Below are 20,809 nucleotides of genomic sequence, written 5' to 3'. Positions count from 1 at the left end.
GGAAAGCTGGGTGAAGCGTATATGGGAATTCCTGGTACTATTTTTGCCACTTTTGGGTAAGCTTGAAATTATTTCCAAACAAGACGTTTTCTAAAAGATTATGGTGTTGGTGCTCATAATCTAACCCGCATCATTTGGAACTGGACTTTCTTTGTTTCGAGTGTACTGATTCTGTCTCCTCAATGAGCTCCACCAAAGGATTAAACATTCACAAGTACTGAATCATGTTAAAGGTTTAAAAAGGAGGGTTTAAGTAGTAATAGTCAAAGTAAAATCTGCTCATATCCCCTTAGTTAATGACTAGTGATATAAAAAATGACAGCTTTTTTCCAACAATAATAAAAGATTTATCATTTTAAAAGAATCCAAGTAACACTGATGTAGTTGAAAGTAGTGTAGATGAACAAAGGAGGGGAAAAAACCTTATACCAAAGGTGTTTTCAGAAAGACCCTCAATTCCATAACCTTTTGCAAGAGCAGGAATCTGGGCGCCTGGCTGAGTGCCAGGACTAAACCCAGGCCATGTAACTTGATGAGAGTAAATATGGCTGTAAATTAAACCAAGAATTATTTGGTTGCAGTCAAAAATAATAAGAGAAGCAAGGAAATTTTCTAAAGATTTTTCTCTGTAAAAAATTTTAAGACTGTGGTATTTACAATGTTTTGTTTTGATGGCATTGCCGGTAAGACAGATAACTGGTGAGCTACATACGGATGCAAACTTTCATCCTAAGCCACAAGAAGCAACTTGAATTTAGCCTCAAAGAAGTACTTTTCTTTCAAACTACAAATCTAGTAAACTAAATGGGAGCACTAAAAATAAAGACATAATCTATAAAATCTCACAAATACGTCTGGCAATGAGATGCTAGGAAATGAGAAAAGGAGGAGGGAGGGGGCGCTTGGGTCTTAAGTGTCAAAATTATTCTCTTTGTGAGTAGCTAACCTCCTTTCAAAAGCATTATCTCCAAGTTATGACTCACTTTAGAGAAAAGAGAAAAGATGAGAAAAAGAAATGGTCAATACTATTGGCTTCATGAGCTTAAGATTTTCTAAGATTTACTAAATACTAAACAGAAGCTCTGTTAAAAGCTGTCAAGATCAGTCCCTAAAGAAAGCCTAACAAGAAGTACACAGAAGGCCACAATGCAGCACCACAGAACAGGAGTATAATTACAGTTTTGAAAACAGAGCAGGCTGGATAAGTCCTTCAATTCCCTCTCAGAGCTATGACCACATCAGGGAAGCTAGATGTGCGTTCACTTTCCACTTAGCATATCAAAGCAACTCAAGCTGGGGTCAGAGACCGCCCAGTACAGTGCCTCACTTGTCTGGTCCACCATAGTAGTAAGCGAATTCTTTTCATCTCCATAAATGGCCTTCAATTATATCTGGATATTCTAGCCCACGTTCAGCCCATCACCCAATTACTAAAACATAACCTCATCTGAGGGACCATGAACTTCCAAACACCACAGGAAATTGCAAAACTTGAACTGTTTGTTATCCTGTGGTGAGAAAAGGTACATTTTGGTGGAATGCTTAAAGTATTTTAGTGGAACAAGAAAATCAGAAAAATAATCTGAAAGGTTTTATACTTCCAGATATGACAATATCTTAAATAGAGGCATTTAACTCACGCGTTCATCCCATCACAATTAAAATGCTAAAACAAACCTAAAATAGGACAGAACTACATCAATGCTAGAAACTAGGAATGGACGTCATTCATATGACAAAACTGTTGAAAAATTTCTGCAAGACATGGTAAGACAGATCTGGACAGAAGAACGATGTCAAGAGCCAATAGTGACTTATCTTCCTGAGAAAGGAGCGGTATGACAGCAGAGGAGATACTGGCAAAAACACCAGTAATAAGCAGCTAGGGAATGGGTGGGCCATAGGGAAAACTAAGAAAGCCTCCATCTGGAGTCCATATGACCAACAGCAATCAAGGGTGCTGGAAGCAACTTTGCCCCAGGACGTGCACTGCAGCATATCAGACAATGATCTACGAAATCTAAGAATTTCTCCCAGAAATGGTGGGCAGATGTACCGGGAAGGTAGACGGATAACTATAGTTCACAACTGGCCTTGTGGCTAGCACAATACCCATTCCTCATAGAAGACATTAGAGACATTTTCTCCCCCGCTAGGACAGGCTCCCAATCCGCTCCTCTCAGGCTTCTGGGTTGATGGACAGAAATGTGAATTTCTATTAACCAAGTCTCGTATGTAATACTGAAAGGAAAATCTATTAGTATCCAAGGACAGGGAGGTTATTGCAGATGCATTCATCCACACAAATTGCAGACACATTCAACTCTAGAGGAGACTTCTCCAAGCATAAGGATGAATAAAAGTTAAAGAAGAAGAAAGAGGAAGAGGAGAAGGAGGGGAAAGAGAATGGGTGTGCAGGGTGGGGTGTTAGCAGAGGAGAAGGAGAAAACAAGAAAGAGAAAAAACCACACTGGGTCTACGAGATCACTCTGCTACAACAATAAGCGAGGAAAATAAAACACTCGAGACAGATAAAAAAGCATACGGTTTTGGGAAAAAACCTGGAGACAGAAGTAAATTTTAATTAAAATTGCACTATATGAAATTTAATACATTTTTTTTTAAAAAAAACACAGGTTTTTTGAAACAAGATGAAAGATCAGATCGTGGGTAACAGATTGAGATTTGGTTAAGAGCAAGGCAGATGCAAGCAGGAAGCTGAAATAAGAAAGAAATAAGAACAAAAGATGCAATCGTAGAAAAATGTAATAGAATAAAAAAAACTGTAACAATAGCAAAAGTAAAAACGACATTAATGATAACCCAACAGAAAAATGAGCAGATTTCAAGACACTTCACAAAAAAGAACAACCAGATGACCAATAAACATAAGGAAAAATACACAATTTCCTTAGTAATTAGAAACATACAACTTAAAACCGTAATGAGGTATCACAACACGCCTACCAAAATTGCCAAAATAAAAACAAAGTACCGAGCGTTGCCCAGAATGTGGAGCATTCTCAGACCTTATTAGTGGGAGTGTCCATTGGGCGCAATCACTTTGGAAACCTCTTCGACAGCATGAGCGGAACACAGGAATAACCTGTGACCTGTCTGTCCCGCAGTGACGCAGCCGCAGCATCACTTAGGAGTTTGTTAGAAAAGCAAAATCTCAGCACACACCCAAAACCTGCCAATTCACAATCAGCATTTTACTAAGAGCCCAAATAATTTATATGCAGATTAAAATATGAGAAGTGCTGTCCAATAATTCATCTATTCTACTTCAAACTCATCCACTGCACTCCTAGTTATATGCCCAACAAAAATACATACAAGTATTCACCAAAAGATAGTTACTAGAATGTTCACAGCAGCACTATTTACTTTTTAATTTTTAAAAATATATGTATTTTTAAAATTTTTCAGTTACAGTTGGCATACATTATATTAGTTTCAGGTCTTCAACACAGTGACTACACATTTATATAACTTACGAAGTTATAGAAGTCTGGTACCCACCTGACACCATACATAGTTATTACAATACTATTGATTATATTCCTTATGCTGTACTTTACATGTCCATAACTCTTTTTATAACTGGCAATTTGTACATGTTAATCTCTTCCCCTTTTTCTCCCTTCCCCCACAACTTCCCATTGCATCTGACAACTAACAATATGTTCTCTGTATCTATGAGTTTGTTTCTGTTAAATAATTTTGTTTTTTTAGATTCCACATATAAGTGAAATCATATGGTATTTGTCTTCCTCTGTCTGACTTAAATGGCAAGATTTCATTGTTTTTCATGGCTGAGTAATATTCCATTGTATATATGTACCACATTTCTTTATTCATTCCTCTTTCGATGGACACCTAGGTTGCTTCCATATCTGGGCTATTGTAAATAATGCTGCAATGAACATAGGCATGCATATATCTAATTAGTGTTTTCATTTTCTTTGAATAAACACCCAGAAGAATTGCTGGGCTGTTATGGTAGTTCTAGTTTTAATTTTTTGAGGAACCTCCATACTGTTTTCCATAGTGGCTGTACCAATTTGCAATCCCACCCACAGTGCAGGAGGGTTCCCTTTTCTCCACATCCTCACCAACACTTGTTGTTTGTTGATTTGATGATGGCCATTCTGACAGGAGTGAGGTATGAAGATATTTCACTGTGGTTTTAATTTGCATTGCTCTGATGATTAGTGATGTTGAGCATCTTTTCATGTCTACTGGCCATCTGCATGACCTGAAATGTCTATTCAGGTCCTCTGCCCATTTTTTTTTATTAGTTTCAGGTGCACAAGACAAAGTAATACTTAGACGTTTATCATTTATATCCCTCACACTGTGTGGACCCCCCTCCCTCCATCCACTATCCCTCTGACATCCCACAGAGCCATTACATTTCCACTGTCTCTATTCCTAATGCTGTACTCTGCTTCTTCTAAGTATATACATACATATATATATATATAAATATAAAATTATAGTTGGCATTCATTATTATTCAGCTTCAGGTGTACAGTGCAGTGATCAGGCATCTACATCATCCCTGAGGTGGTCTCCCAAATGGGACACGTGTCCATCGGATACCCTACAAAATCTTTACAACATTATTGATTACGTTCCCCAAATTAATTTTAAAGACCCCGTGGCCATCTTGTGATTACCGACTGTTTTCTAATCCCCTGACCTTCCCCCTTATCCCCACCCCCCGCCCATCTAGCAACCCTCAGTTTTTCCTCTATGTCTCCAAAATTGTTTCTGATTAGTTCATTCACTTATTTTCTTTAGATTCCGCATATAAGTGAGATCATATGGTATTTGTCTTTCTCTGTCTGACTTATTTCATTTAACATAATGTTCTCTAGGTCCATCCATGTTGTTGTAAATGGTAAGATTTCTTTCTTCTTTATGGCTGCTCCATTGTATACTCCATTGTATAAATGTACCACAGTTTCTTAATCCAGTCATCTACCGATGGGCATTTTGGTTGTTTCCATGCCTTGGCTATTGTGTATAGTGCTGCAATAAACATAGGAGTGCATAAAGTTTTTTGAATTGGAGTTTTGGATTTCTCTGGATAGATACCTAGGAGTGGAACTGCTGGATCATAAGGTAGTTCCATTTTCAGATTTCTGAGATACCTCCATACTGTTTTCCATAGTGGCTGCACCAATCTGCAATCCCACCAACGGTGCACAAAGGGTTCCCTTTTCTCCACATCCGCGCCAGCACTTGTTTGTTGATTTATTGATGATAGCCATTTTGACTGGGGTGAGGTGGTATCTCATTGTGGTTTTTATTTGCATTTCTCTGATGGTTAGTGAGGTTGAGCATTTCTTCATATGTCTGTTTGCCATCTGTATGTCCTTTTTAGAAAAATGTCTCTTCATGTCCTCTGCCTATTTTTTAATTGGGTTGTTTGTTTTTTTGGAGTTGAGTGAGTTTTTTATAAATTTGTGATATTAACCCCTTATCAGATATATCATTGGCAAATATCTTTTCCCATTCAGTAGGATCCCGTTTTGTTTTATTGATGGTTTCCTTTGCTGTGAAAAAACTTCTTAGTTTGATGTAATCCCACGTGTTTATTTTTTCTCTTACTTCCCTCCCGCGAGGGGATATATCAGTAAAAATCTTACTCCGGGTAATGTCTGTGATGTTTCTTCCTGTATTTTCTTCTAGGTATTTTATGGTTTCAGATCTTACATTTAAGTCTTTAAGCCATTTTGAATTTATTTTTGTATATGGTGTAAGGAGGTGGTCCAGCTTCATTTTTTTTTGCATGTGTCTGTCCAGGTTTCCCAGCAAAATTTATTGAACAGACTGTCTTTACCCCACCGTACATTCTTGCTTCCATTGTCATAGAATAAATGGCCATATAGGCATGGATTTATTTCTGGACTCTCTATTCTGTTCCATTGATCTATGTGTCTGTTTTTATGCCAGTACCATGCTGTTTTGATTACTGACTGGAGCCTTGTAGGATAATTTGATGTCAGGTATTGTTATACCTCCCACTTTGTTCTTATTTCTCAAGATTGCTGAGGCTATCCGGGGTCTTTTATGGTCCCATATAAATTTTAGGATTATATGTTCTATTTCTGTGAAAAACGTCATTGGTAGTTTGATAGGAATTGCGTTGAATATGTATATTGCCTTATCCTCTGCCCATTTTTTAACCGGACATTTTTTGTTTTTGTTTTTTTTTGGTGTTAAGTTGTATGAGTTCCTTACCTATTTTGGATATTAACCCTTTATCAGGTATATCATTGGCGAATATGTTCTCCCATTCAGTAGTTTGTCTTTTCGTTTTGTTGATGGTTTCCTTTGCTGTGCAAAAATTCTTTAGTTTGATGTAGTTCTATTTTTTGTTCTTTTGTTCCCCTTGCCTGAGGAGAACTATCCAAAAAAATATGTTATTAAGAACGATGTCAAAGAGTTTACTGCCTATGTTTTCTTCTAAAAGTTTTATGGTTTGGGGTCTTACATTTATTTAAGTCTTTAACCCTTTTTGAGTTAATTCTTGTACGTTGTGTAAGAAATTGTTCCACTTTCATTCTTTTACACGTGTCTGTCCGGTTTTTTCAATACTATTTATTAAAGAGACTATCACTTCATTGTATATTTTTGCCTCCTTTGTCAGATTAATATGACCATATAGGCTTGGGTTTATTTCTGGGTTCTCTATTACTGTGTTCCATTGATATAGGTGTTCATTTTTATGCTGTTTTGATTATCTTGCAGTATGGTTTGATATCAGGTAGGGCGATACTCCAACTTTGTTCTTCTTTCTCAAAAATGCTTTGGCTATTTGGGGTCTTTTGTGATTCTATATAAAGGTTAGAATAATTTGGTCTAGTTCTTTGAAAAATGCCATTGGTATTTTGATAGGAATTGCACTGAATCTATAGATTAGTTTGGGTTGTATGGATGCTTTAACAATGTTAATTTTTCCTATCCATGAGCACAGTCTAGTCTTCCATTTATTTGTTATCTTTCTCTATTCTTTCTTCAATGTCTTATGTTTTCCGAGTACGGGTCTCTTCCCTCCTTAGCTAAATTTACTCCTAGGTATTTAATTCTTTTTAATGCAATTGTAAATGGGATTGTTTTCTTAATTTCTCTCTCATGATAGTTCATTATTGGTGCATAAAAATGCAACCAATTTTTGAATATTGATATTTCATCCTTCTACTTTACTGAATTCATTTTTGTGGATTCTTTAGGGTTCTGTATATACCGTCTAGTATCATGTCATCTGCAAATAATTACAGTTTTACTTCTTCTTTTCCAATTTGGATGCCTTTCATTTATTTTTCTTGTCTGATTGCTCTGTTGACTTCCAATACTATATTGAATAAAAGTGGTGACACTGTTTTGTCTCATCCCTGATATTAAAGAAAAAGCTTTCATTCTCCTCCTGCTGTCCAAGATGCTGAAAGGAAAGAAGGCTAAGGAGGAAAAGGTGGCGCCAGCCCCTGCTGTCGTAAAGAAGCAAAAGGCCAAGAAGGTGGTAAATCCAATTGAGAAAAGGCCAAGATTTTGGCATTGGAAAGGATATCCATCCCCAAAATGACCTCACCCGCTTTGTCAAACGGCCCTGGTACGGGGTATGGCTGCAGCAGCAAAGAGCTATTCTCTGTAAGTGCCCGAAAGTGCCTCCTGCAATTAATGAGTTCACCCAGGGCTTGGACTGCCAGACAGCAACTCAACTACTTAAGCTGGCCCACATGTGAAGAAGCAGACTGTTGGCTAGGGCTGAGAAAAAAACTCCTGGCAAAGGGGATGTCCCCACCAAGAGGCCATGTGTCCTTTGAGCAGGGGTTAACATTGTCACCACTTTGGTGGAGAGCGAGAAGGCTCAGCTGCTGGTGACAGCACATGAGGTGATCCCATTGAGTTGGTTGTCTTCCTGCCTGCCCTGTGCCATAGGCGGGGGTTCCCTTGTGCATTATCAAGGGGAAGGCCAGACAGGCACCTAGTCCACAGGAAGATGTGCATCACGTTGCCTTCACACAGGTTAACTCGGAAGGGAGCACTGGCTAAGCCGGTGGAAGCTATCCAGACCAATTTCAACGATAGATATGATGAAATCTGTTGTCACGGGGGAGGCAACGTCCTGGGCCCCAAATCGGGGGCTCACATTGCCACACTGGAAAAGGCAAAGGCTAAAGAACTGGCCACCAAGCTGGGCTGAGCGTACACTGTTGAGTTTTCTGTACATAAAAGTAATACAAATTCTTCTTCAGCCAGTGTTAAAAAAGAAAAAGCTTTTAGCTTTTCACTATTGCGTATGATGTTAGCTGGGTTTACCATATATGGCCTTTATTATGTTGAGGTACGTTTCCTCTATTCCCACTTTGCCATAAGAGGATGTTGGATTTTGTCAAATGCTTTTTCTGAACCTATTGATAGGATCATATGATTTATTTTCCATTTTGTTTATGTGGTGTATCACATTAATTGATTTGTGGATTTTGAACCAGGCTTGCATCCCAGGAATAAATCCCACTTGATCATGATGTATGATCTTTTTAACATATTGCTTAATTTGGTTTGCTAATATTTTGTTCAGTATTTCTGCATCTATGTTCATCAGGGATATTGGCCTATAATTTCCTCACTTCCTCTCTCCCTCATTCCCTCCCTCCCACCTTCCCTCCCTCCCTCCCTCCTTCCCTTTCTTTTTCTGTAGTGTCTTTGTCTGGTTTTGATATCAGGATAATGATGGCCTTATAAAATGAGTTTGGAAACCTTCCTTACTCTTCAATTTTTTGAAATAGTTTGAGAAGAATAGGTATGAATTCTTTGAATGTTTTGTAAAATTTCCTTTGGAGCTATCTGGTCCAAAACTTTTGTTTGTTGGGAGTCTGTAGGTAGACCTTTCAGAGATTTTAGGAAATTGCACAGCATGAGCTGAAGCAGCCCATTTGTGTGGAAAAGCTGCTGAAAGAGGTTTGGACAGAGTGTGTGAGCTGGATGGAGCTGGGTCTCAGGGAATCACCAGGATAGAGTGAATTGTGTTAACCAGGTTAATGGAGAGTTCAGATTAGGTGCCTACCTGGGTCTGTAGGCTGGGTTGGGGGTGGGCTCAACAAAGGAATAATGGTTCTTGCCAGCACTTGCATCCATCCAGGAGAGAGCTACCCTGACCCCTGCCTCCCAACCGTCACCCTGAAGCTAGTCGATTCATTTCCTCCCCATATGATACTGGTACTTTTCAAGCCACTGCCCCTGCACTGGGACTCTGAGCAAATGAGTTTGTGAGCAAGTGAGTCTGTGCAGGAGCCCTTTAAGGTCAGCAGCACCCAGGTCCTTAGCAACCCACTGTCTTTCCCAGACACAAATCTCACTGATTTTCACAGCCAGATGTTATGGGGACTTTTCTTCCCAGCAACGGAGTCTTGGGCTAGGGGGCCCAGCGTGGGACTGGGACCTCTTGCTCCTCTGGGGGAACCTCTGCAGTCCAGATACCCTCCCAATTCTTAATGGCCACACGTGGGCGTGGGACCAGCCCATTCCATGTCTCTGCCCCTCCTACCAGTCTCAGCATGGCTTCTTTATATCCTTAGTTATAGAGACATAACTATTCAGCAAGTCTTCAGGTGGTTCTCAATGATAGGCTCTATAATTTAGTTGTAATTTTGTTGTGGTCATGGAAGGAGGCGAGCACAACATCTATCTACTCTGCCATCTTAATCAGAAGTCCCTGCACTATTTCTAATAGCTAAAAATTAAAAATTACTCAAACACCCATGGATACACAATGGACAAGTAAATTGTGATATAGTCACCAAATAAGAATGGACAATCTATAACTGCACACAATATGGACAAGACTCATATATATAATAATGAGTAAAAGAAGACATAGAAAGACAAGTCCTGTACTATTCATTTTATATAAAGTACAAAAACAGGCAGAACTAATCTGTATTGTCAGAAATCAGAATAGTGATTAACCTTCGGGAGGGGGGTAGTATACAGTAGTGAGTAGGAGGGAACATGAGAGAGGTTTATGGGTACTCAAAATGTTCTGTTTCTTAGGTACACACTTCCACCTATAAAATAAATAAGTCATGGGATGTAATGCACAGCATGATGACTATAGTCAATAAGACTGTCTTGCATATTTGAAAGTTGCTAAGAGACTAGATCTTAAAAGTTCCCATCACAAGAAACAATTGTAACTATGTAAGGTGACGGATGTTAACTAGATATACTGTGGTAATTATTCCACAATACATACAAATGTCAAATAATTATGTTGTATACCTGAAACTAATATAATGTTGTATGTCAATTATAACTTGAAAAAACTTCTCTTTCTTAACACGGCCAATAAGCATGTGAAAGATGTGCTTCTTCAGTCACCCAGGAACTCAGGATCAGACCCCAATGACATACCACCACACAACACCAGAATGCCTGAAGTGATGAAAACCGACCATACCGAGTGTTAGCTAGAATGTAGAGCAATAGGGACTATCCAGCAGAGCTGCTGGGAAAGCAAAATCATACAACCACTTTGAAAACTAGTACAGCAGTTTCTTCTAAAATTAAATATACACTTACCATGGAACCCAGCAATTCTATTCCTCGGTATATACCCAAGAGAAATTAAAACATATGTCCACACAAAGACTTGTATATACGAATGTTCATAGCAGCTTTATTCATAATTGCCCCAAGCCGGAAATAATCCAAATATCCATCAACAGGTGAATGAATAAACAAATTATGCTGAATCCATAAAATAAAATTCTAATCAGCAATCAAAGAGAACGTGATACACACAGCAACATGGACAATTCTCAAAAACATTTTCCTGTGTAAAAGAAGCCAGACACAAAGAGTACACACTATGTAATTTCATTTATTTTAATTGTTAGCAAAGGCAAAACTAATTGTAATGACAAAAAGCAGAGCAGAAAGGCAGAAAGTGGTTGCCTGGTAATGGAAGTAGGTGGACATGAGGAAATTTTGGGGCTAAAAGAAATGTTTCATATAATAATTATGATGGTGGTTTATATAGTTGTATACATTTATCAAAAGTCAGTGAGTACATTTTATTTTATATAACTTATATGCTAATAAAATTCATTTTCAAAAAAGCCACTGACAAATCAAGAAAAAAGACTTTAACATACAAAGATTAAGTATTTGTACTCTAGAGAGATAATGCCAGTAATACCAATAATAAAACCTCAGTATCCCGATAGAAAATGTGAAGGACACTGTGGATTTCCAGAATGCTGAAAAGCTCACAGAAACACTTGAGCACTGACTGCTTTCAATTACGAAAAAACACAGATGTGAATCCAGTACTTGTAAACATTCCCTTACCCAGAAGCTAATTGATAAATTTTTTCCAGCGTGGTAACGTATAAAAGGGTTATGGTTTAGCAAACGGTGAGTTTTGCCAGAGCCTGGCAAAAAGCAGTGTCATCAAACAACAGGATTAGGGAAAGCTGTGCTGAGATTCCCTGTATCTGCTGCAGTCATGTGTGGTCACCTCGCTTCTAATAAGATTATATTCCCTTTGCCAGTGAAGCAAGGAACATAATCCGACTCTAATGTGTATGAGTGAGCTTTCTCCTTCCACCCATCCAAATGCGTCATTTGGCATCAGAGGTGAGACTGGCACAGACATTCCACCACCCTTGGTGGTATGAAGTGTTGGAAGGAGTGTTGGCAAGGCAAGTGAGGGAACTGCTGCCTGAGGAAGTCTGGGCGGAGACGAGATGGATCAGAGCAGCCATGTGAGTATTTTTCTGAGTAGTCATAAGAGTGGAGTCCACACACTATTCTTTTACTTCTGATGAGTTGAACCCAATGTATAATTTAAAGGGGGAAAGTTAAGATAGCCTAAGGCATAATTTACTGGTATCTCACTAACGAAGGTGGTGAGGATGACCACAGACTCTCAAGGGGAACTGAGAAGCCAGGGAGATGAGAGCGGTCAGTAGGAGGCACATGAAGGACCCTGTCACATGCCTCTCAGATGGGTAGTCAGCAACCTTTCAGGTTAGTAATACGTAAGAGCTAGCTTATTTAAATTTGGAAAAGTATAAAAATAGATAAGTGAAATGCTTTAACTCTTGCTAAACCAACTCTGTACGAGAAATAACAAAACGCACACACAAAGTGATATTAATTGATATCACTTTGGTTTTAAATATGGGAAGATAATGATAATAACGTTATGAAGAGCTCTGTCTTTCTTAATATTTCCTGAAAAAGTGGCCAAAGAAAAGACTGGTTCTAATTTAAAGAGTTTAAGTGAATGGCTTGATTTTAAATGTTTGTGTTAAATCTTTCCTCACAGAAAATTCTGAAGTTGAGACTGTAATTTGGACAAATATTTTTAAAACTAACTAGGTTAAAATTAGGTTGGAAGGTTCCAATTTCACTTAAATCGGAGTATAATATCTTCACTGGTAAACAGTAAGACAATTTCTTTTGAGAGAATATTTAGGTTGAGTGTGAAAAGTAAAAAGGAAAACAAAACAAAAACTATGAACCCCCTCATTTCCAGGACGACCCATATTTCCCAAGAAAACAGAATTCAAATAGTCTCAAGATCATTTAACTTCTGTGTTTAAGACATAATTTTATTTAGGTGAAGACATTTGTGCTGGATCAGAACCAACTGAGACAAAAAGGAACGGCTAGGAATAGAGGCTCAAGTCTAAGGAAATAATTACCCCCATTTGGATATTTTTAGAACCTTGGCTTGAGACTTTGACTTCTGGAACCTCTGATTTAAGAAGGCAGATGCTGATAAAAGGTGGATCTTTACAGAATTACAATTACAAACAGAATATGTTTTTAAATTTAAAGAACCATCATAAAAGGAGTTATGAATTTTTTAAAAAGCATTTGAGAAAGAGAAATAGATGGCAGTTCACTGAGGGGTAAGTTCACTATGATCAGGAGCTCCAGTACCAGGAGGGGACGAGCCAAGTAGGACCAACAGGCAGCAAAGAAGCAAAGAAGCAGGTGGCAGGAGAATCGTACACTTGAGGGTACAGCAAGCAGCAGAACTCTGTGCCCCACGCCTCTGTGTCCCCACCCTAAAAAGGGCTCACAGTGTTCATCATATATCTTGCCTAATTTGAAAAAAGAAACAAGGGAGAAGGAGGAAATCATATGAGACCCAGAAGCTATATTCACTAGCTGGTGTATGTGTATCTGTGTTCTATGTTTAAAGAGGTATTATAATATTTAAAAAGCCTACAACTCAAAAAACAAACCAGAAAATAGGCAAAGGACTTGAATGGATATTTCTCCCAAGAAGACATACAAATTGCCAAGAAGCACATGAAAACATGCTTAACATCACTAATCATCAGGGGAATGCAAATCAAAACCACAAAGAAAAACTACCTCACATGCATTATGATGGCTTACTATACAAAACAAAAAACAGGGCCAGCCCGGTGGCTCAGGTGGTTGGAGCACTGTGCTCCTAACACTGAGGTCACCGGTTCGATTCCCACATGGGCCAGTGAGCTGTGCCCTCTACAGCTAAGATTTTGAACAATGGCTTTCCCTGGAGCTGGGCTGCTGTGGGCGGCCAGACGTGGGCATGAGTGGTCAGCAACTGGTGAGAGTTGCCATGAGCTGCTCTGAGCAGCTGACCACCGACCAACTGCCTCAGATGTGGGGGGGGGGGAGGGGAAGAGGAGCGCAAGGCTCCTGACACCACCTGGGCCAGGGAGCTGTGTCCTACACACCTAGACTGAGACACAACGGCTTGAACTGGAGTGTGAGGGGGGAGGAGGCAGAAAAAGGGGGGGAAAACCCCCCCACACACAAGAAAATAAATAGAGACTAAAGAGACAATAGAAAAGATCAATGAAACTAACAGCTGGTTCTTTCAAAAGATTAAAAAATTGATAAACATAAATCTTTAGCTATACACACCAAGGAAAAAAAGAGAGAGGACTCACAAATAAAATCAAAAAAGTCTCTTCACAAGTCTCCTCAAAGAGGAGACTTATAAAACTGACACCACAGAAATACAAAGGACAATAAGAGACTACTGTGAAAAATTATAAGCCAACAAATTTGACAACCTATAAGAAATGGATGAACTCGTAGAAATACACAACTTACCAAGACTGAATATAAAATCTGAATAAATCATTATACGAGTAAGGGGATTAAACCAGTAATCAAAAACCTCCCAACAAAAAAAAACGAGGACCAGACAGCTTTACTGGTGAATTCTACCAAACATTCAAAAAAGGATTAATACCAATCCTTCTCAAACTCTTCCAAAAATAGGAGGAATGCTTCCAAACTCATTTTATGAGGCCAACATTACCTGATACCAAAACAAGACAAGGACGGCACAAAGAAAAGAAAATTACAAGCCAATATCCCTGATGAACACAGATGCAACAATCCTCAACAAAATATTAGCAAACTGAATTCAATAATACATTAAAAGGATAATACACCATGATCGAGTACAATTTATTCTAGGGATGCAAGGATGGTTAAACATCCACAAATCAATCAATATGATACACCACATGAACAAAATGAAGGGGGAAAAATCATATGATTACCTTAATAGATGCAGAAAAAACATTTGAAAGAATTCAATATCCATTCGTAATAAAAACTCTCGACTAAGTGGGTATAGAGGGAACATACTTCAACATAATAAAAGCCATGTATGAAAAGCCCACAGCTAACATAATACTCAATGGTGAAAAGCTGCAAGTTTTCCCTCTAAGATTAGGAACAAGACAGGGATACCCACTCTCACCATGCACACTCTCAACATAGTGCTAGAAGTCCTAGCCAGAGTAATTAGGCAAGAAAAAGACATAACAGGCATTCACAATGGAAATGAAGAAGTAAAACTGTCACTATTTGCAAATGACATGACATTATATATAGAAAGCCTTAAAGATTCCACACAAAAAACTGTTAAAAATAAACAAATTCAGTAAACTTGCAGGATACAAATATATAAAAATCTGTTGCATTTCCATACAATAATAGCAGACTATCAGAAAGAGAAATTAAGAAAACAATCCCATTTACAACTACATGAAAAAGAATAAAATAGCTAGGAATAAATTTAACCAAGGAGGTGAAAGACCTGTACACTGAAAATGGTAAGACATTAATGAAAGAAACTGAAGAAGATACAAATAAATGGAAAGATAGTCCATGCTCATGAATTAGAAGAATTAATATTATTAAAATGTCCATATTACAAAGCAATCTACAGATTCAATGCAATCCTTATCAAAATTCCAATGATGTTTTTCACAGAAATGAAACAAACAATCCTAAAATCTGTAGGAAATGATGAAAGACCACAAATAGCCAAAGCAATCTTGAGAAAAAACAAAGCTGGAGGCATTACATTCCCTGATTTCAAACTCTACTTAAAGCTATATTAATGAAAACATCATGGTATTAGCATAAAAAGACATATAGACTAATGAAACATAATAGAGACCACAGAAATAACCCCACACATACGAGTGTATGGTCAATTAATTTGTAACAAAAGAGCCAATATTACACAATGGGGAAAGAATAGTCTCTTAAATAAATGGTGTTTGGAAAACTGGACAGCCTAATGCATAAGAATGAAACTGGACCACTATCTGATACCATACACAAAAATCAACTCAAAATGGATTAAAGACTTGAACATATGACCTGAAACCATAAAACTCCTAAAAAATATCATAGGCGGTAAGCTACGGGACATAGATCTTGGTGATGACTTTTTGAATCTGACACCAAAAGTAAAACAAAAGAAAGAAAAAAGAAGCAATTGGCACTAAATTAAACTAAAAAGCTTCTGCACAGCAAAGGAAACCATCAACAAAATGAAATGGCAACATACAGAATGAGAACATATATTTGTAATTGACATATCTGATAAGGGGTTAATACTCATATAAAATATATAAAGAACTCATACAACTCAATAGCAAAAAGACAAATACTCCAATTAAAAGACCAGCAGGACATATGAATAGACACTTTTCCAAAGAAGATATACAGATGGCCAACAGGTGCATGAAGAGATGCTTAACATCACTAACAGGAAAATGCAAATCAAAACCGCAATGAGGTATCACCTCACACTTGTTAGACTGGCTATTATCAAAAGACAAGAAATAGTAAGTGTTGGCAACAATGTGGAGAAAAGGGAACCCTCATACACTGTTGGTGGGATGTAAATTGATGCAGCCACTATAGAAAATAGTATGGAGGTGCCTCAAAAAATTAAAAATAGAACTATCACATCATCCAGCAATTCTACTTTTGGGTACTTACCTGAAGAAAATGAAAACATTAATTCAAAAAGATACATGCATTCCTGTGTTCACTTCAGCATTATTTACAATTGCTGAGATACAGAAGCAACCTAAGTGTCCATCTATGAAAGAATGGATAAAGAACACGTGGTGCATATATACACAACGGGCTATTATTCAGCCATAAAAAATGAATGAAATCTTGCCATTTGACACCGTATGGATAGATCTCGAGGGCATTATGCTAAGTGAAATAAGTCAGAGGAAAACAAATACTGGATGACCTGACTTACATGTGGAATTTAAAAATAAAAATAAAAAACAAAGCTCAGATACAGAAAACAGATTGGTGGTTGCCAGAGTTGGGGTGGAGGTGGGAGAAATGGGTGAACGGGGTCAAAAGGTACAGACTTCCAGTTATAAAACAAATAAGTCCTGGGGATGTGATGTACAGCGGGGTGGCTACAGTTAATAATACTGTCTTGCTTATTTGAAAGTTGCTAAGAAAGTAGATCTTCTCATCACAAGAAAAAAACTGTTAACTATGCAGGTGACAAATGCTAACTATATTATTGTGGTGATCATTTCACAATGTATACAAATATCAAATCATTATGTTGTACACCTGAAACTAACATGATGTTATATGTCAATTATACCTCAATTGAAAAAGGAAAATAACAAGCATTAGTGAGGACGTGGAGAAATCGGAACCCTTGTGCAACTGTTGGTGGGAGTGTAAAACAGTGCAGCCACTTTGGAAAAAAAGTACGGCAATTCCTCAAAAAATTAAAAATAGAATTACTATATGACCCAACAATCCCACTTCTGGGTCTATACCTAAACTAACTGAAAGCAGGGTCTCAAAGAGATACATGTACACCCATGTTCATGGCAGCATTATTCAGAGTAGGCAGAGGTGGAAGAACCCCAGTGTCCATTGACAGGTGTCTAGATAACCAAAACTATTATATACAGACAATGGAATATTATTCAGCCTTAAAAAAGGAAAGAAATTCTGACACACCCTACAACTGGATGAACATCGAGGACATTATGCTAACAAAAGACAAATACTGTTTGATTCCAATTACATGATGTACCTAGGATTGTCACATTCACAGACACAGAAAACAGAATGGTTGCTGCCAGGGGCTGGGCTGGGGGGAGACGGGGAGTTATTGTTTAATGGGTACAGGGGTTCAGTCTTCCAAAGGAAAAAGAATTTTAGAGATGGATAGTGGTAAAGAATGCACAACAGTGTGAATGAACTTAATACCACTGAACTGTACATTTAAAAAATGGTTACAATGATAACTCGTATGTTATGTATATTTTACCACAACTAAAAACAAATTATAAAGCTTCAAATAGCCAAGAGAGAATCTGTTTAAGGTGCCAACACTAGAAAAGGGGAAGCCAGTTGACCCCAAGTCCAAGGCAGATTGAGGAGGGAGCCAAGGTCTCCCCACCTTGTTGCTGGAAAACTCTCTGAAATAAATGACGAGAGAAGAGCCTTCTGGTGGGTCTGCATGGAGCCTTCTGGCTGTGACGTCCTCACTTGAATGCAGGTGCTTACTGAACAAGCAAAATGGAAACCTTTGGTATTATTGGACACGAAGCTATAGTTTAATCTGAAGCATTGAGTTCCCACGGATCTCATAGGAGGTGGCAATCAGAAAACTAAGAAATTAAAGGGAAATGAAGTTAAATAGCTGCCCAGGTCCAAGCAGACAGCCCAAAGCCTTGTTGACCTATTTGGACTTCTGCAAAATCGTATCACAGAGGTGGCTGCCACTGGGCCCTGGCAATCAGCTTCCCCGACATAAATGACGTTGTTTCGGTTTTGCAGCTTCCACAAAAACGTGACAGTACAAATACAGTACATTTTAATCCACGTCAACAAATGGATACCCCACTAAAACGGAAGTGGTTAAAACTTTCCATGGCTGTCCCGTCCCTACCTTTTATGGGAAAAATTCTAAAAGTATATCACCCCCCAGATTAGTATGAGGGGAGAGGGTATATAAATGTAATACTAACATGAAATTGCAACCGAAATGTATTGTAATCCAAATCTGTTTGTTCTTCTAAGTTTTGGTTCTTATGAAACAAAAAATTGCATGAGCTGACAAAAACTGTTCTTTAATTTAGGGGTTAAAATGTTTTAAAGATGTATGTATTTTTATTTTCGGCACACTTATACATGTACATAATTTTAAAAATCAAATACTTCTTCAATAAAGGTTGATTCAGTTAAGAAATGAATATTTTAAAAAGTTATTGTATCAACAGAATTAAAAAAACAAAAACCATCTCAACAGATCCAGAAAAAGCATTCAACAAAATTCAACTCCTAGTCATGATTAAACTAGATTAAATATGATTAAACTCCTATTCAGCAAACTAGAATGGAAGGGAACTTCCTCAAACTCATAAAGGGTATCTACAAAAACCCTACAGCTAACGTTATGCTTATTGATGAAAAGACAATGCCTTCCGCCTAAGATCAAGAAGAAGGCAACTCTTGCCATCTCCCCTCAACATTGCAAACAATGTCCTCGCCACTGTATTGTGGGGGAAGTGACGGGGGACAGTGTAGAGACTGGAAAGGAAGAATGGAAAATCATGTATTCACAGACAACAGGTCATCCATGTAGAAAATCCTATAAAAAAATCTACAAAAAGCTGTAGAACTAATAAATGAGTTGAGTAATATCACAGGATACAAGGTCAACATGAAAAAAATCAATGGTGTTTCTATACACAAGCAACAAACTATTAGATACTGAGATTTATAAAACTCTATTTAGAGTCACATAAAAACTATGAAGTATTTGTGGATAAACTTAGCTAAATATGTGCAAGACCTATCATGAAAATTACAAAACATAGCTGAGAGAAAGTATATAAAAAATAGAATAAATAAAAGATATAAATAAATGCAGAGTTATAACATGTTCATGGATCTGAAGACTCAATATTAAGATGTTAATTCTCCTCAAAATGATTTACAGATTAAAATCCCAATCAAAACCCCAGCAGTCTTTTTTGTAGGAAAGCTGATTCTAAAATTTATATGTAAATGCAAATGACCTAGAATAGCCAGGACAACTTTGAAAAATAACACAGTTGAAGGCATTATACCACTGATGTCAAAAATTACAAAAAAGCTAAAGTAATCGAGACAGTGTGTCATTGGACTAAGGACAGATATATAGGTCAACAGAACAGAAAAGAGGGTCCAGAAATGGACCCACACATACATGATAAACTGATTTTCAACAAAGGTGCCGAGGTAATTCAACAAGAAAAAGCTAGCTTTTCAATAAATGGTGCGCAACAATTGTCATCTACATGCAAAAAAATCAACCCCGACCCAATTAATTCAATGATTCCAGAAGTAGATTCCTGAGATCCATGACTATATTCCACATTTAATACCACACTGCTTTAATTGAGGGGAAGAAGGCACGCTTCACAAAATAATAATAATATTAAATAATACTAAAAATTCATAATGCGCCATAAGCTTAAATGTAAGAACTAAGACTATAAAAATTCTAGAAGAAAACAGGAAAATGTCATTGCAATCTTGTAGTAGACAAAAATTCCTTAAATAGCATACAAAAAAGCAGGAATGATAAAATTAAAAAATTGGACTACAAAATTTTAGGCTTCTGCTTCAAAAGAAATGCTAAGAAATGAAAAGACAAGCCACAGAGTGGGAGAAATATCTGCAGAATACATTTCTGATAAAAGAGCTGTAATCCGAATAAGAACTCTTAAAATTCAAATATAAAAAGACAATTAAAAAATGGTTAAAAGATATGAACAGACCCTTCACCAATAAGATATACAAGTAGCAAATACACGAAAAGATGTTCGATAGCCTTAGTCATTAAGAGAATGCAAATTAAAACCACCATGAGCTACCACTACACACCCACTAAAACAGTAAACTTAAAAAGACTGACAATACCAAGTGTTGGTGAGGACGTGAAACAACTGGAAGCCTCATCATTGCTTCTGGGACTGCAACTTTGCAAAACAGTTTTTCAGTTTCTTATAAAGTTAAACACAGATGGACCATACGACTCAGCAAGTTCCTCTCTCGGGAATTTACCAAAGAAAAATGAAAATACATGTTCACATAAATGCTCGTATACAAATGTTTGTATCAACATCATTCATGATAGCCAAAAATGTAAACAACCCAAATGTCTATCAAAAGTTGAATGGATAAGGGGCCGCCGAATGGCTCAGGTGGTTAGAGCGCGAGCTCTCAACAAGGTTGCCAGTTCAATTCCCGCATGGGATGCTGGGCTGCGCCCCCTGCAACTAAAGATTGAAAACAGGCCAGTGGACTTGGAGCTGAGCTGCGCCGTCCACAACTAGATTGAAGGACAATGACTTGGAGCTGATGGGACCTGGAGAAACACACTTCCCCAATATTCCCAATAAAAAAATGTAAAAAAGTTGAATGG

The 20,809-nt window shown here is 37.7% G+C and overlaps 1 protein-coding gene and 1 pseudogene across 1 annotated transcript in view; one reads left to right on the top strand and one right to left on the bottom strand.

Moving 5' to 3' along the window:
• Positions 1-20,809, bottom strand: part of REC114 (REC114 meiotic recombination protein) — a 72,343-nt gene that overhangs the window by 33,798 nt on the left and 17,736 nt on the right. The gene's annotated exons all lie outside the window — the stretch shown is intronic.
• LOC117023022 (60S ribosomal protein L7a-like) lies at positions 7,454-8,218 on the top strand (annotated as a pseudogene).

The sequence above is a fragment of the Rhinolophus ferrumequinum genome, chromosome 6 (assembly GCF_004115265.2).
Source record: "Rhinolophus ferrumequinum isolate MPI-CBG mRhiFer1 chromosome 6, mRhiFer1_v1.p, whole genome shotgun sequence".
Lineage (NCBI taxonomy): Eukaryota > Metazoa > Chordata > Mammalia > Chiroptera > Rhinolophidae > Rhinolophus > Rhinolophus ferrumequinum.
This window is presented reverse-complemented; position numbering and strand designations above follow the sequence as displayed.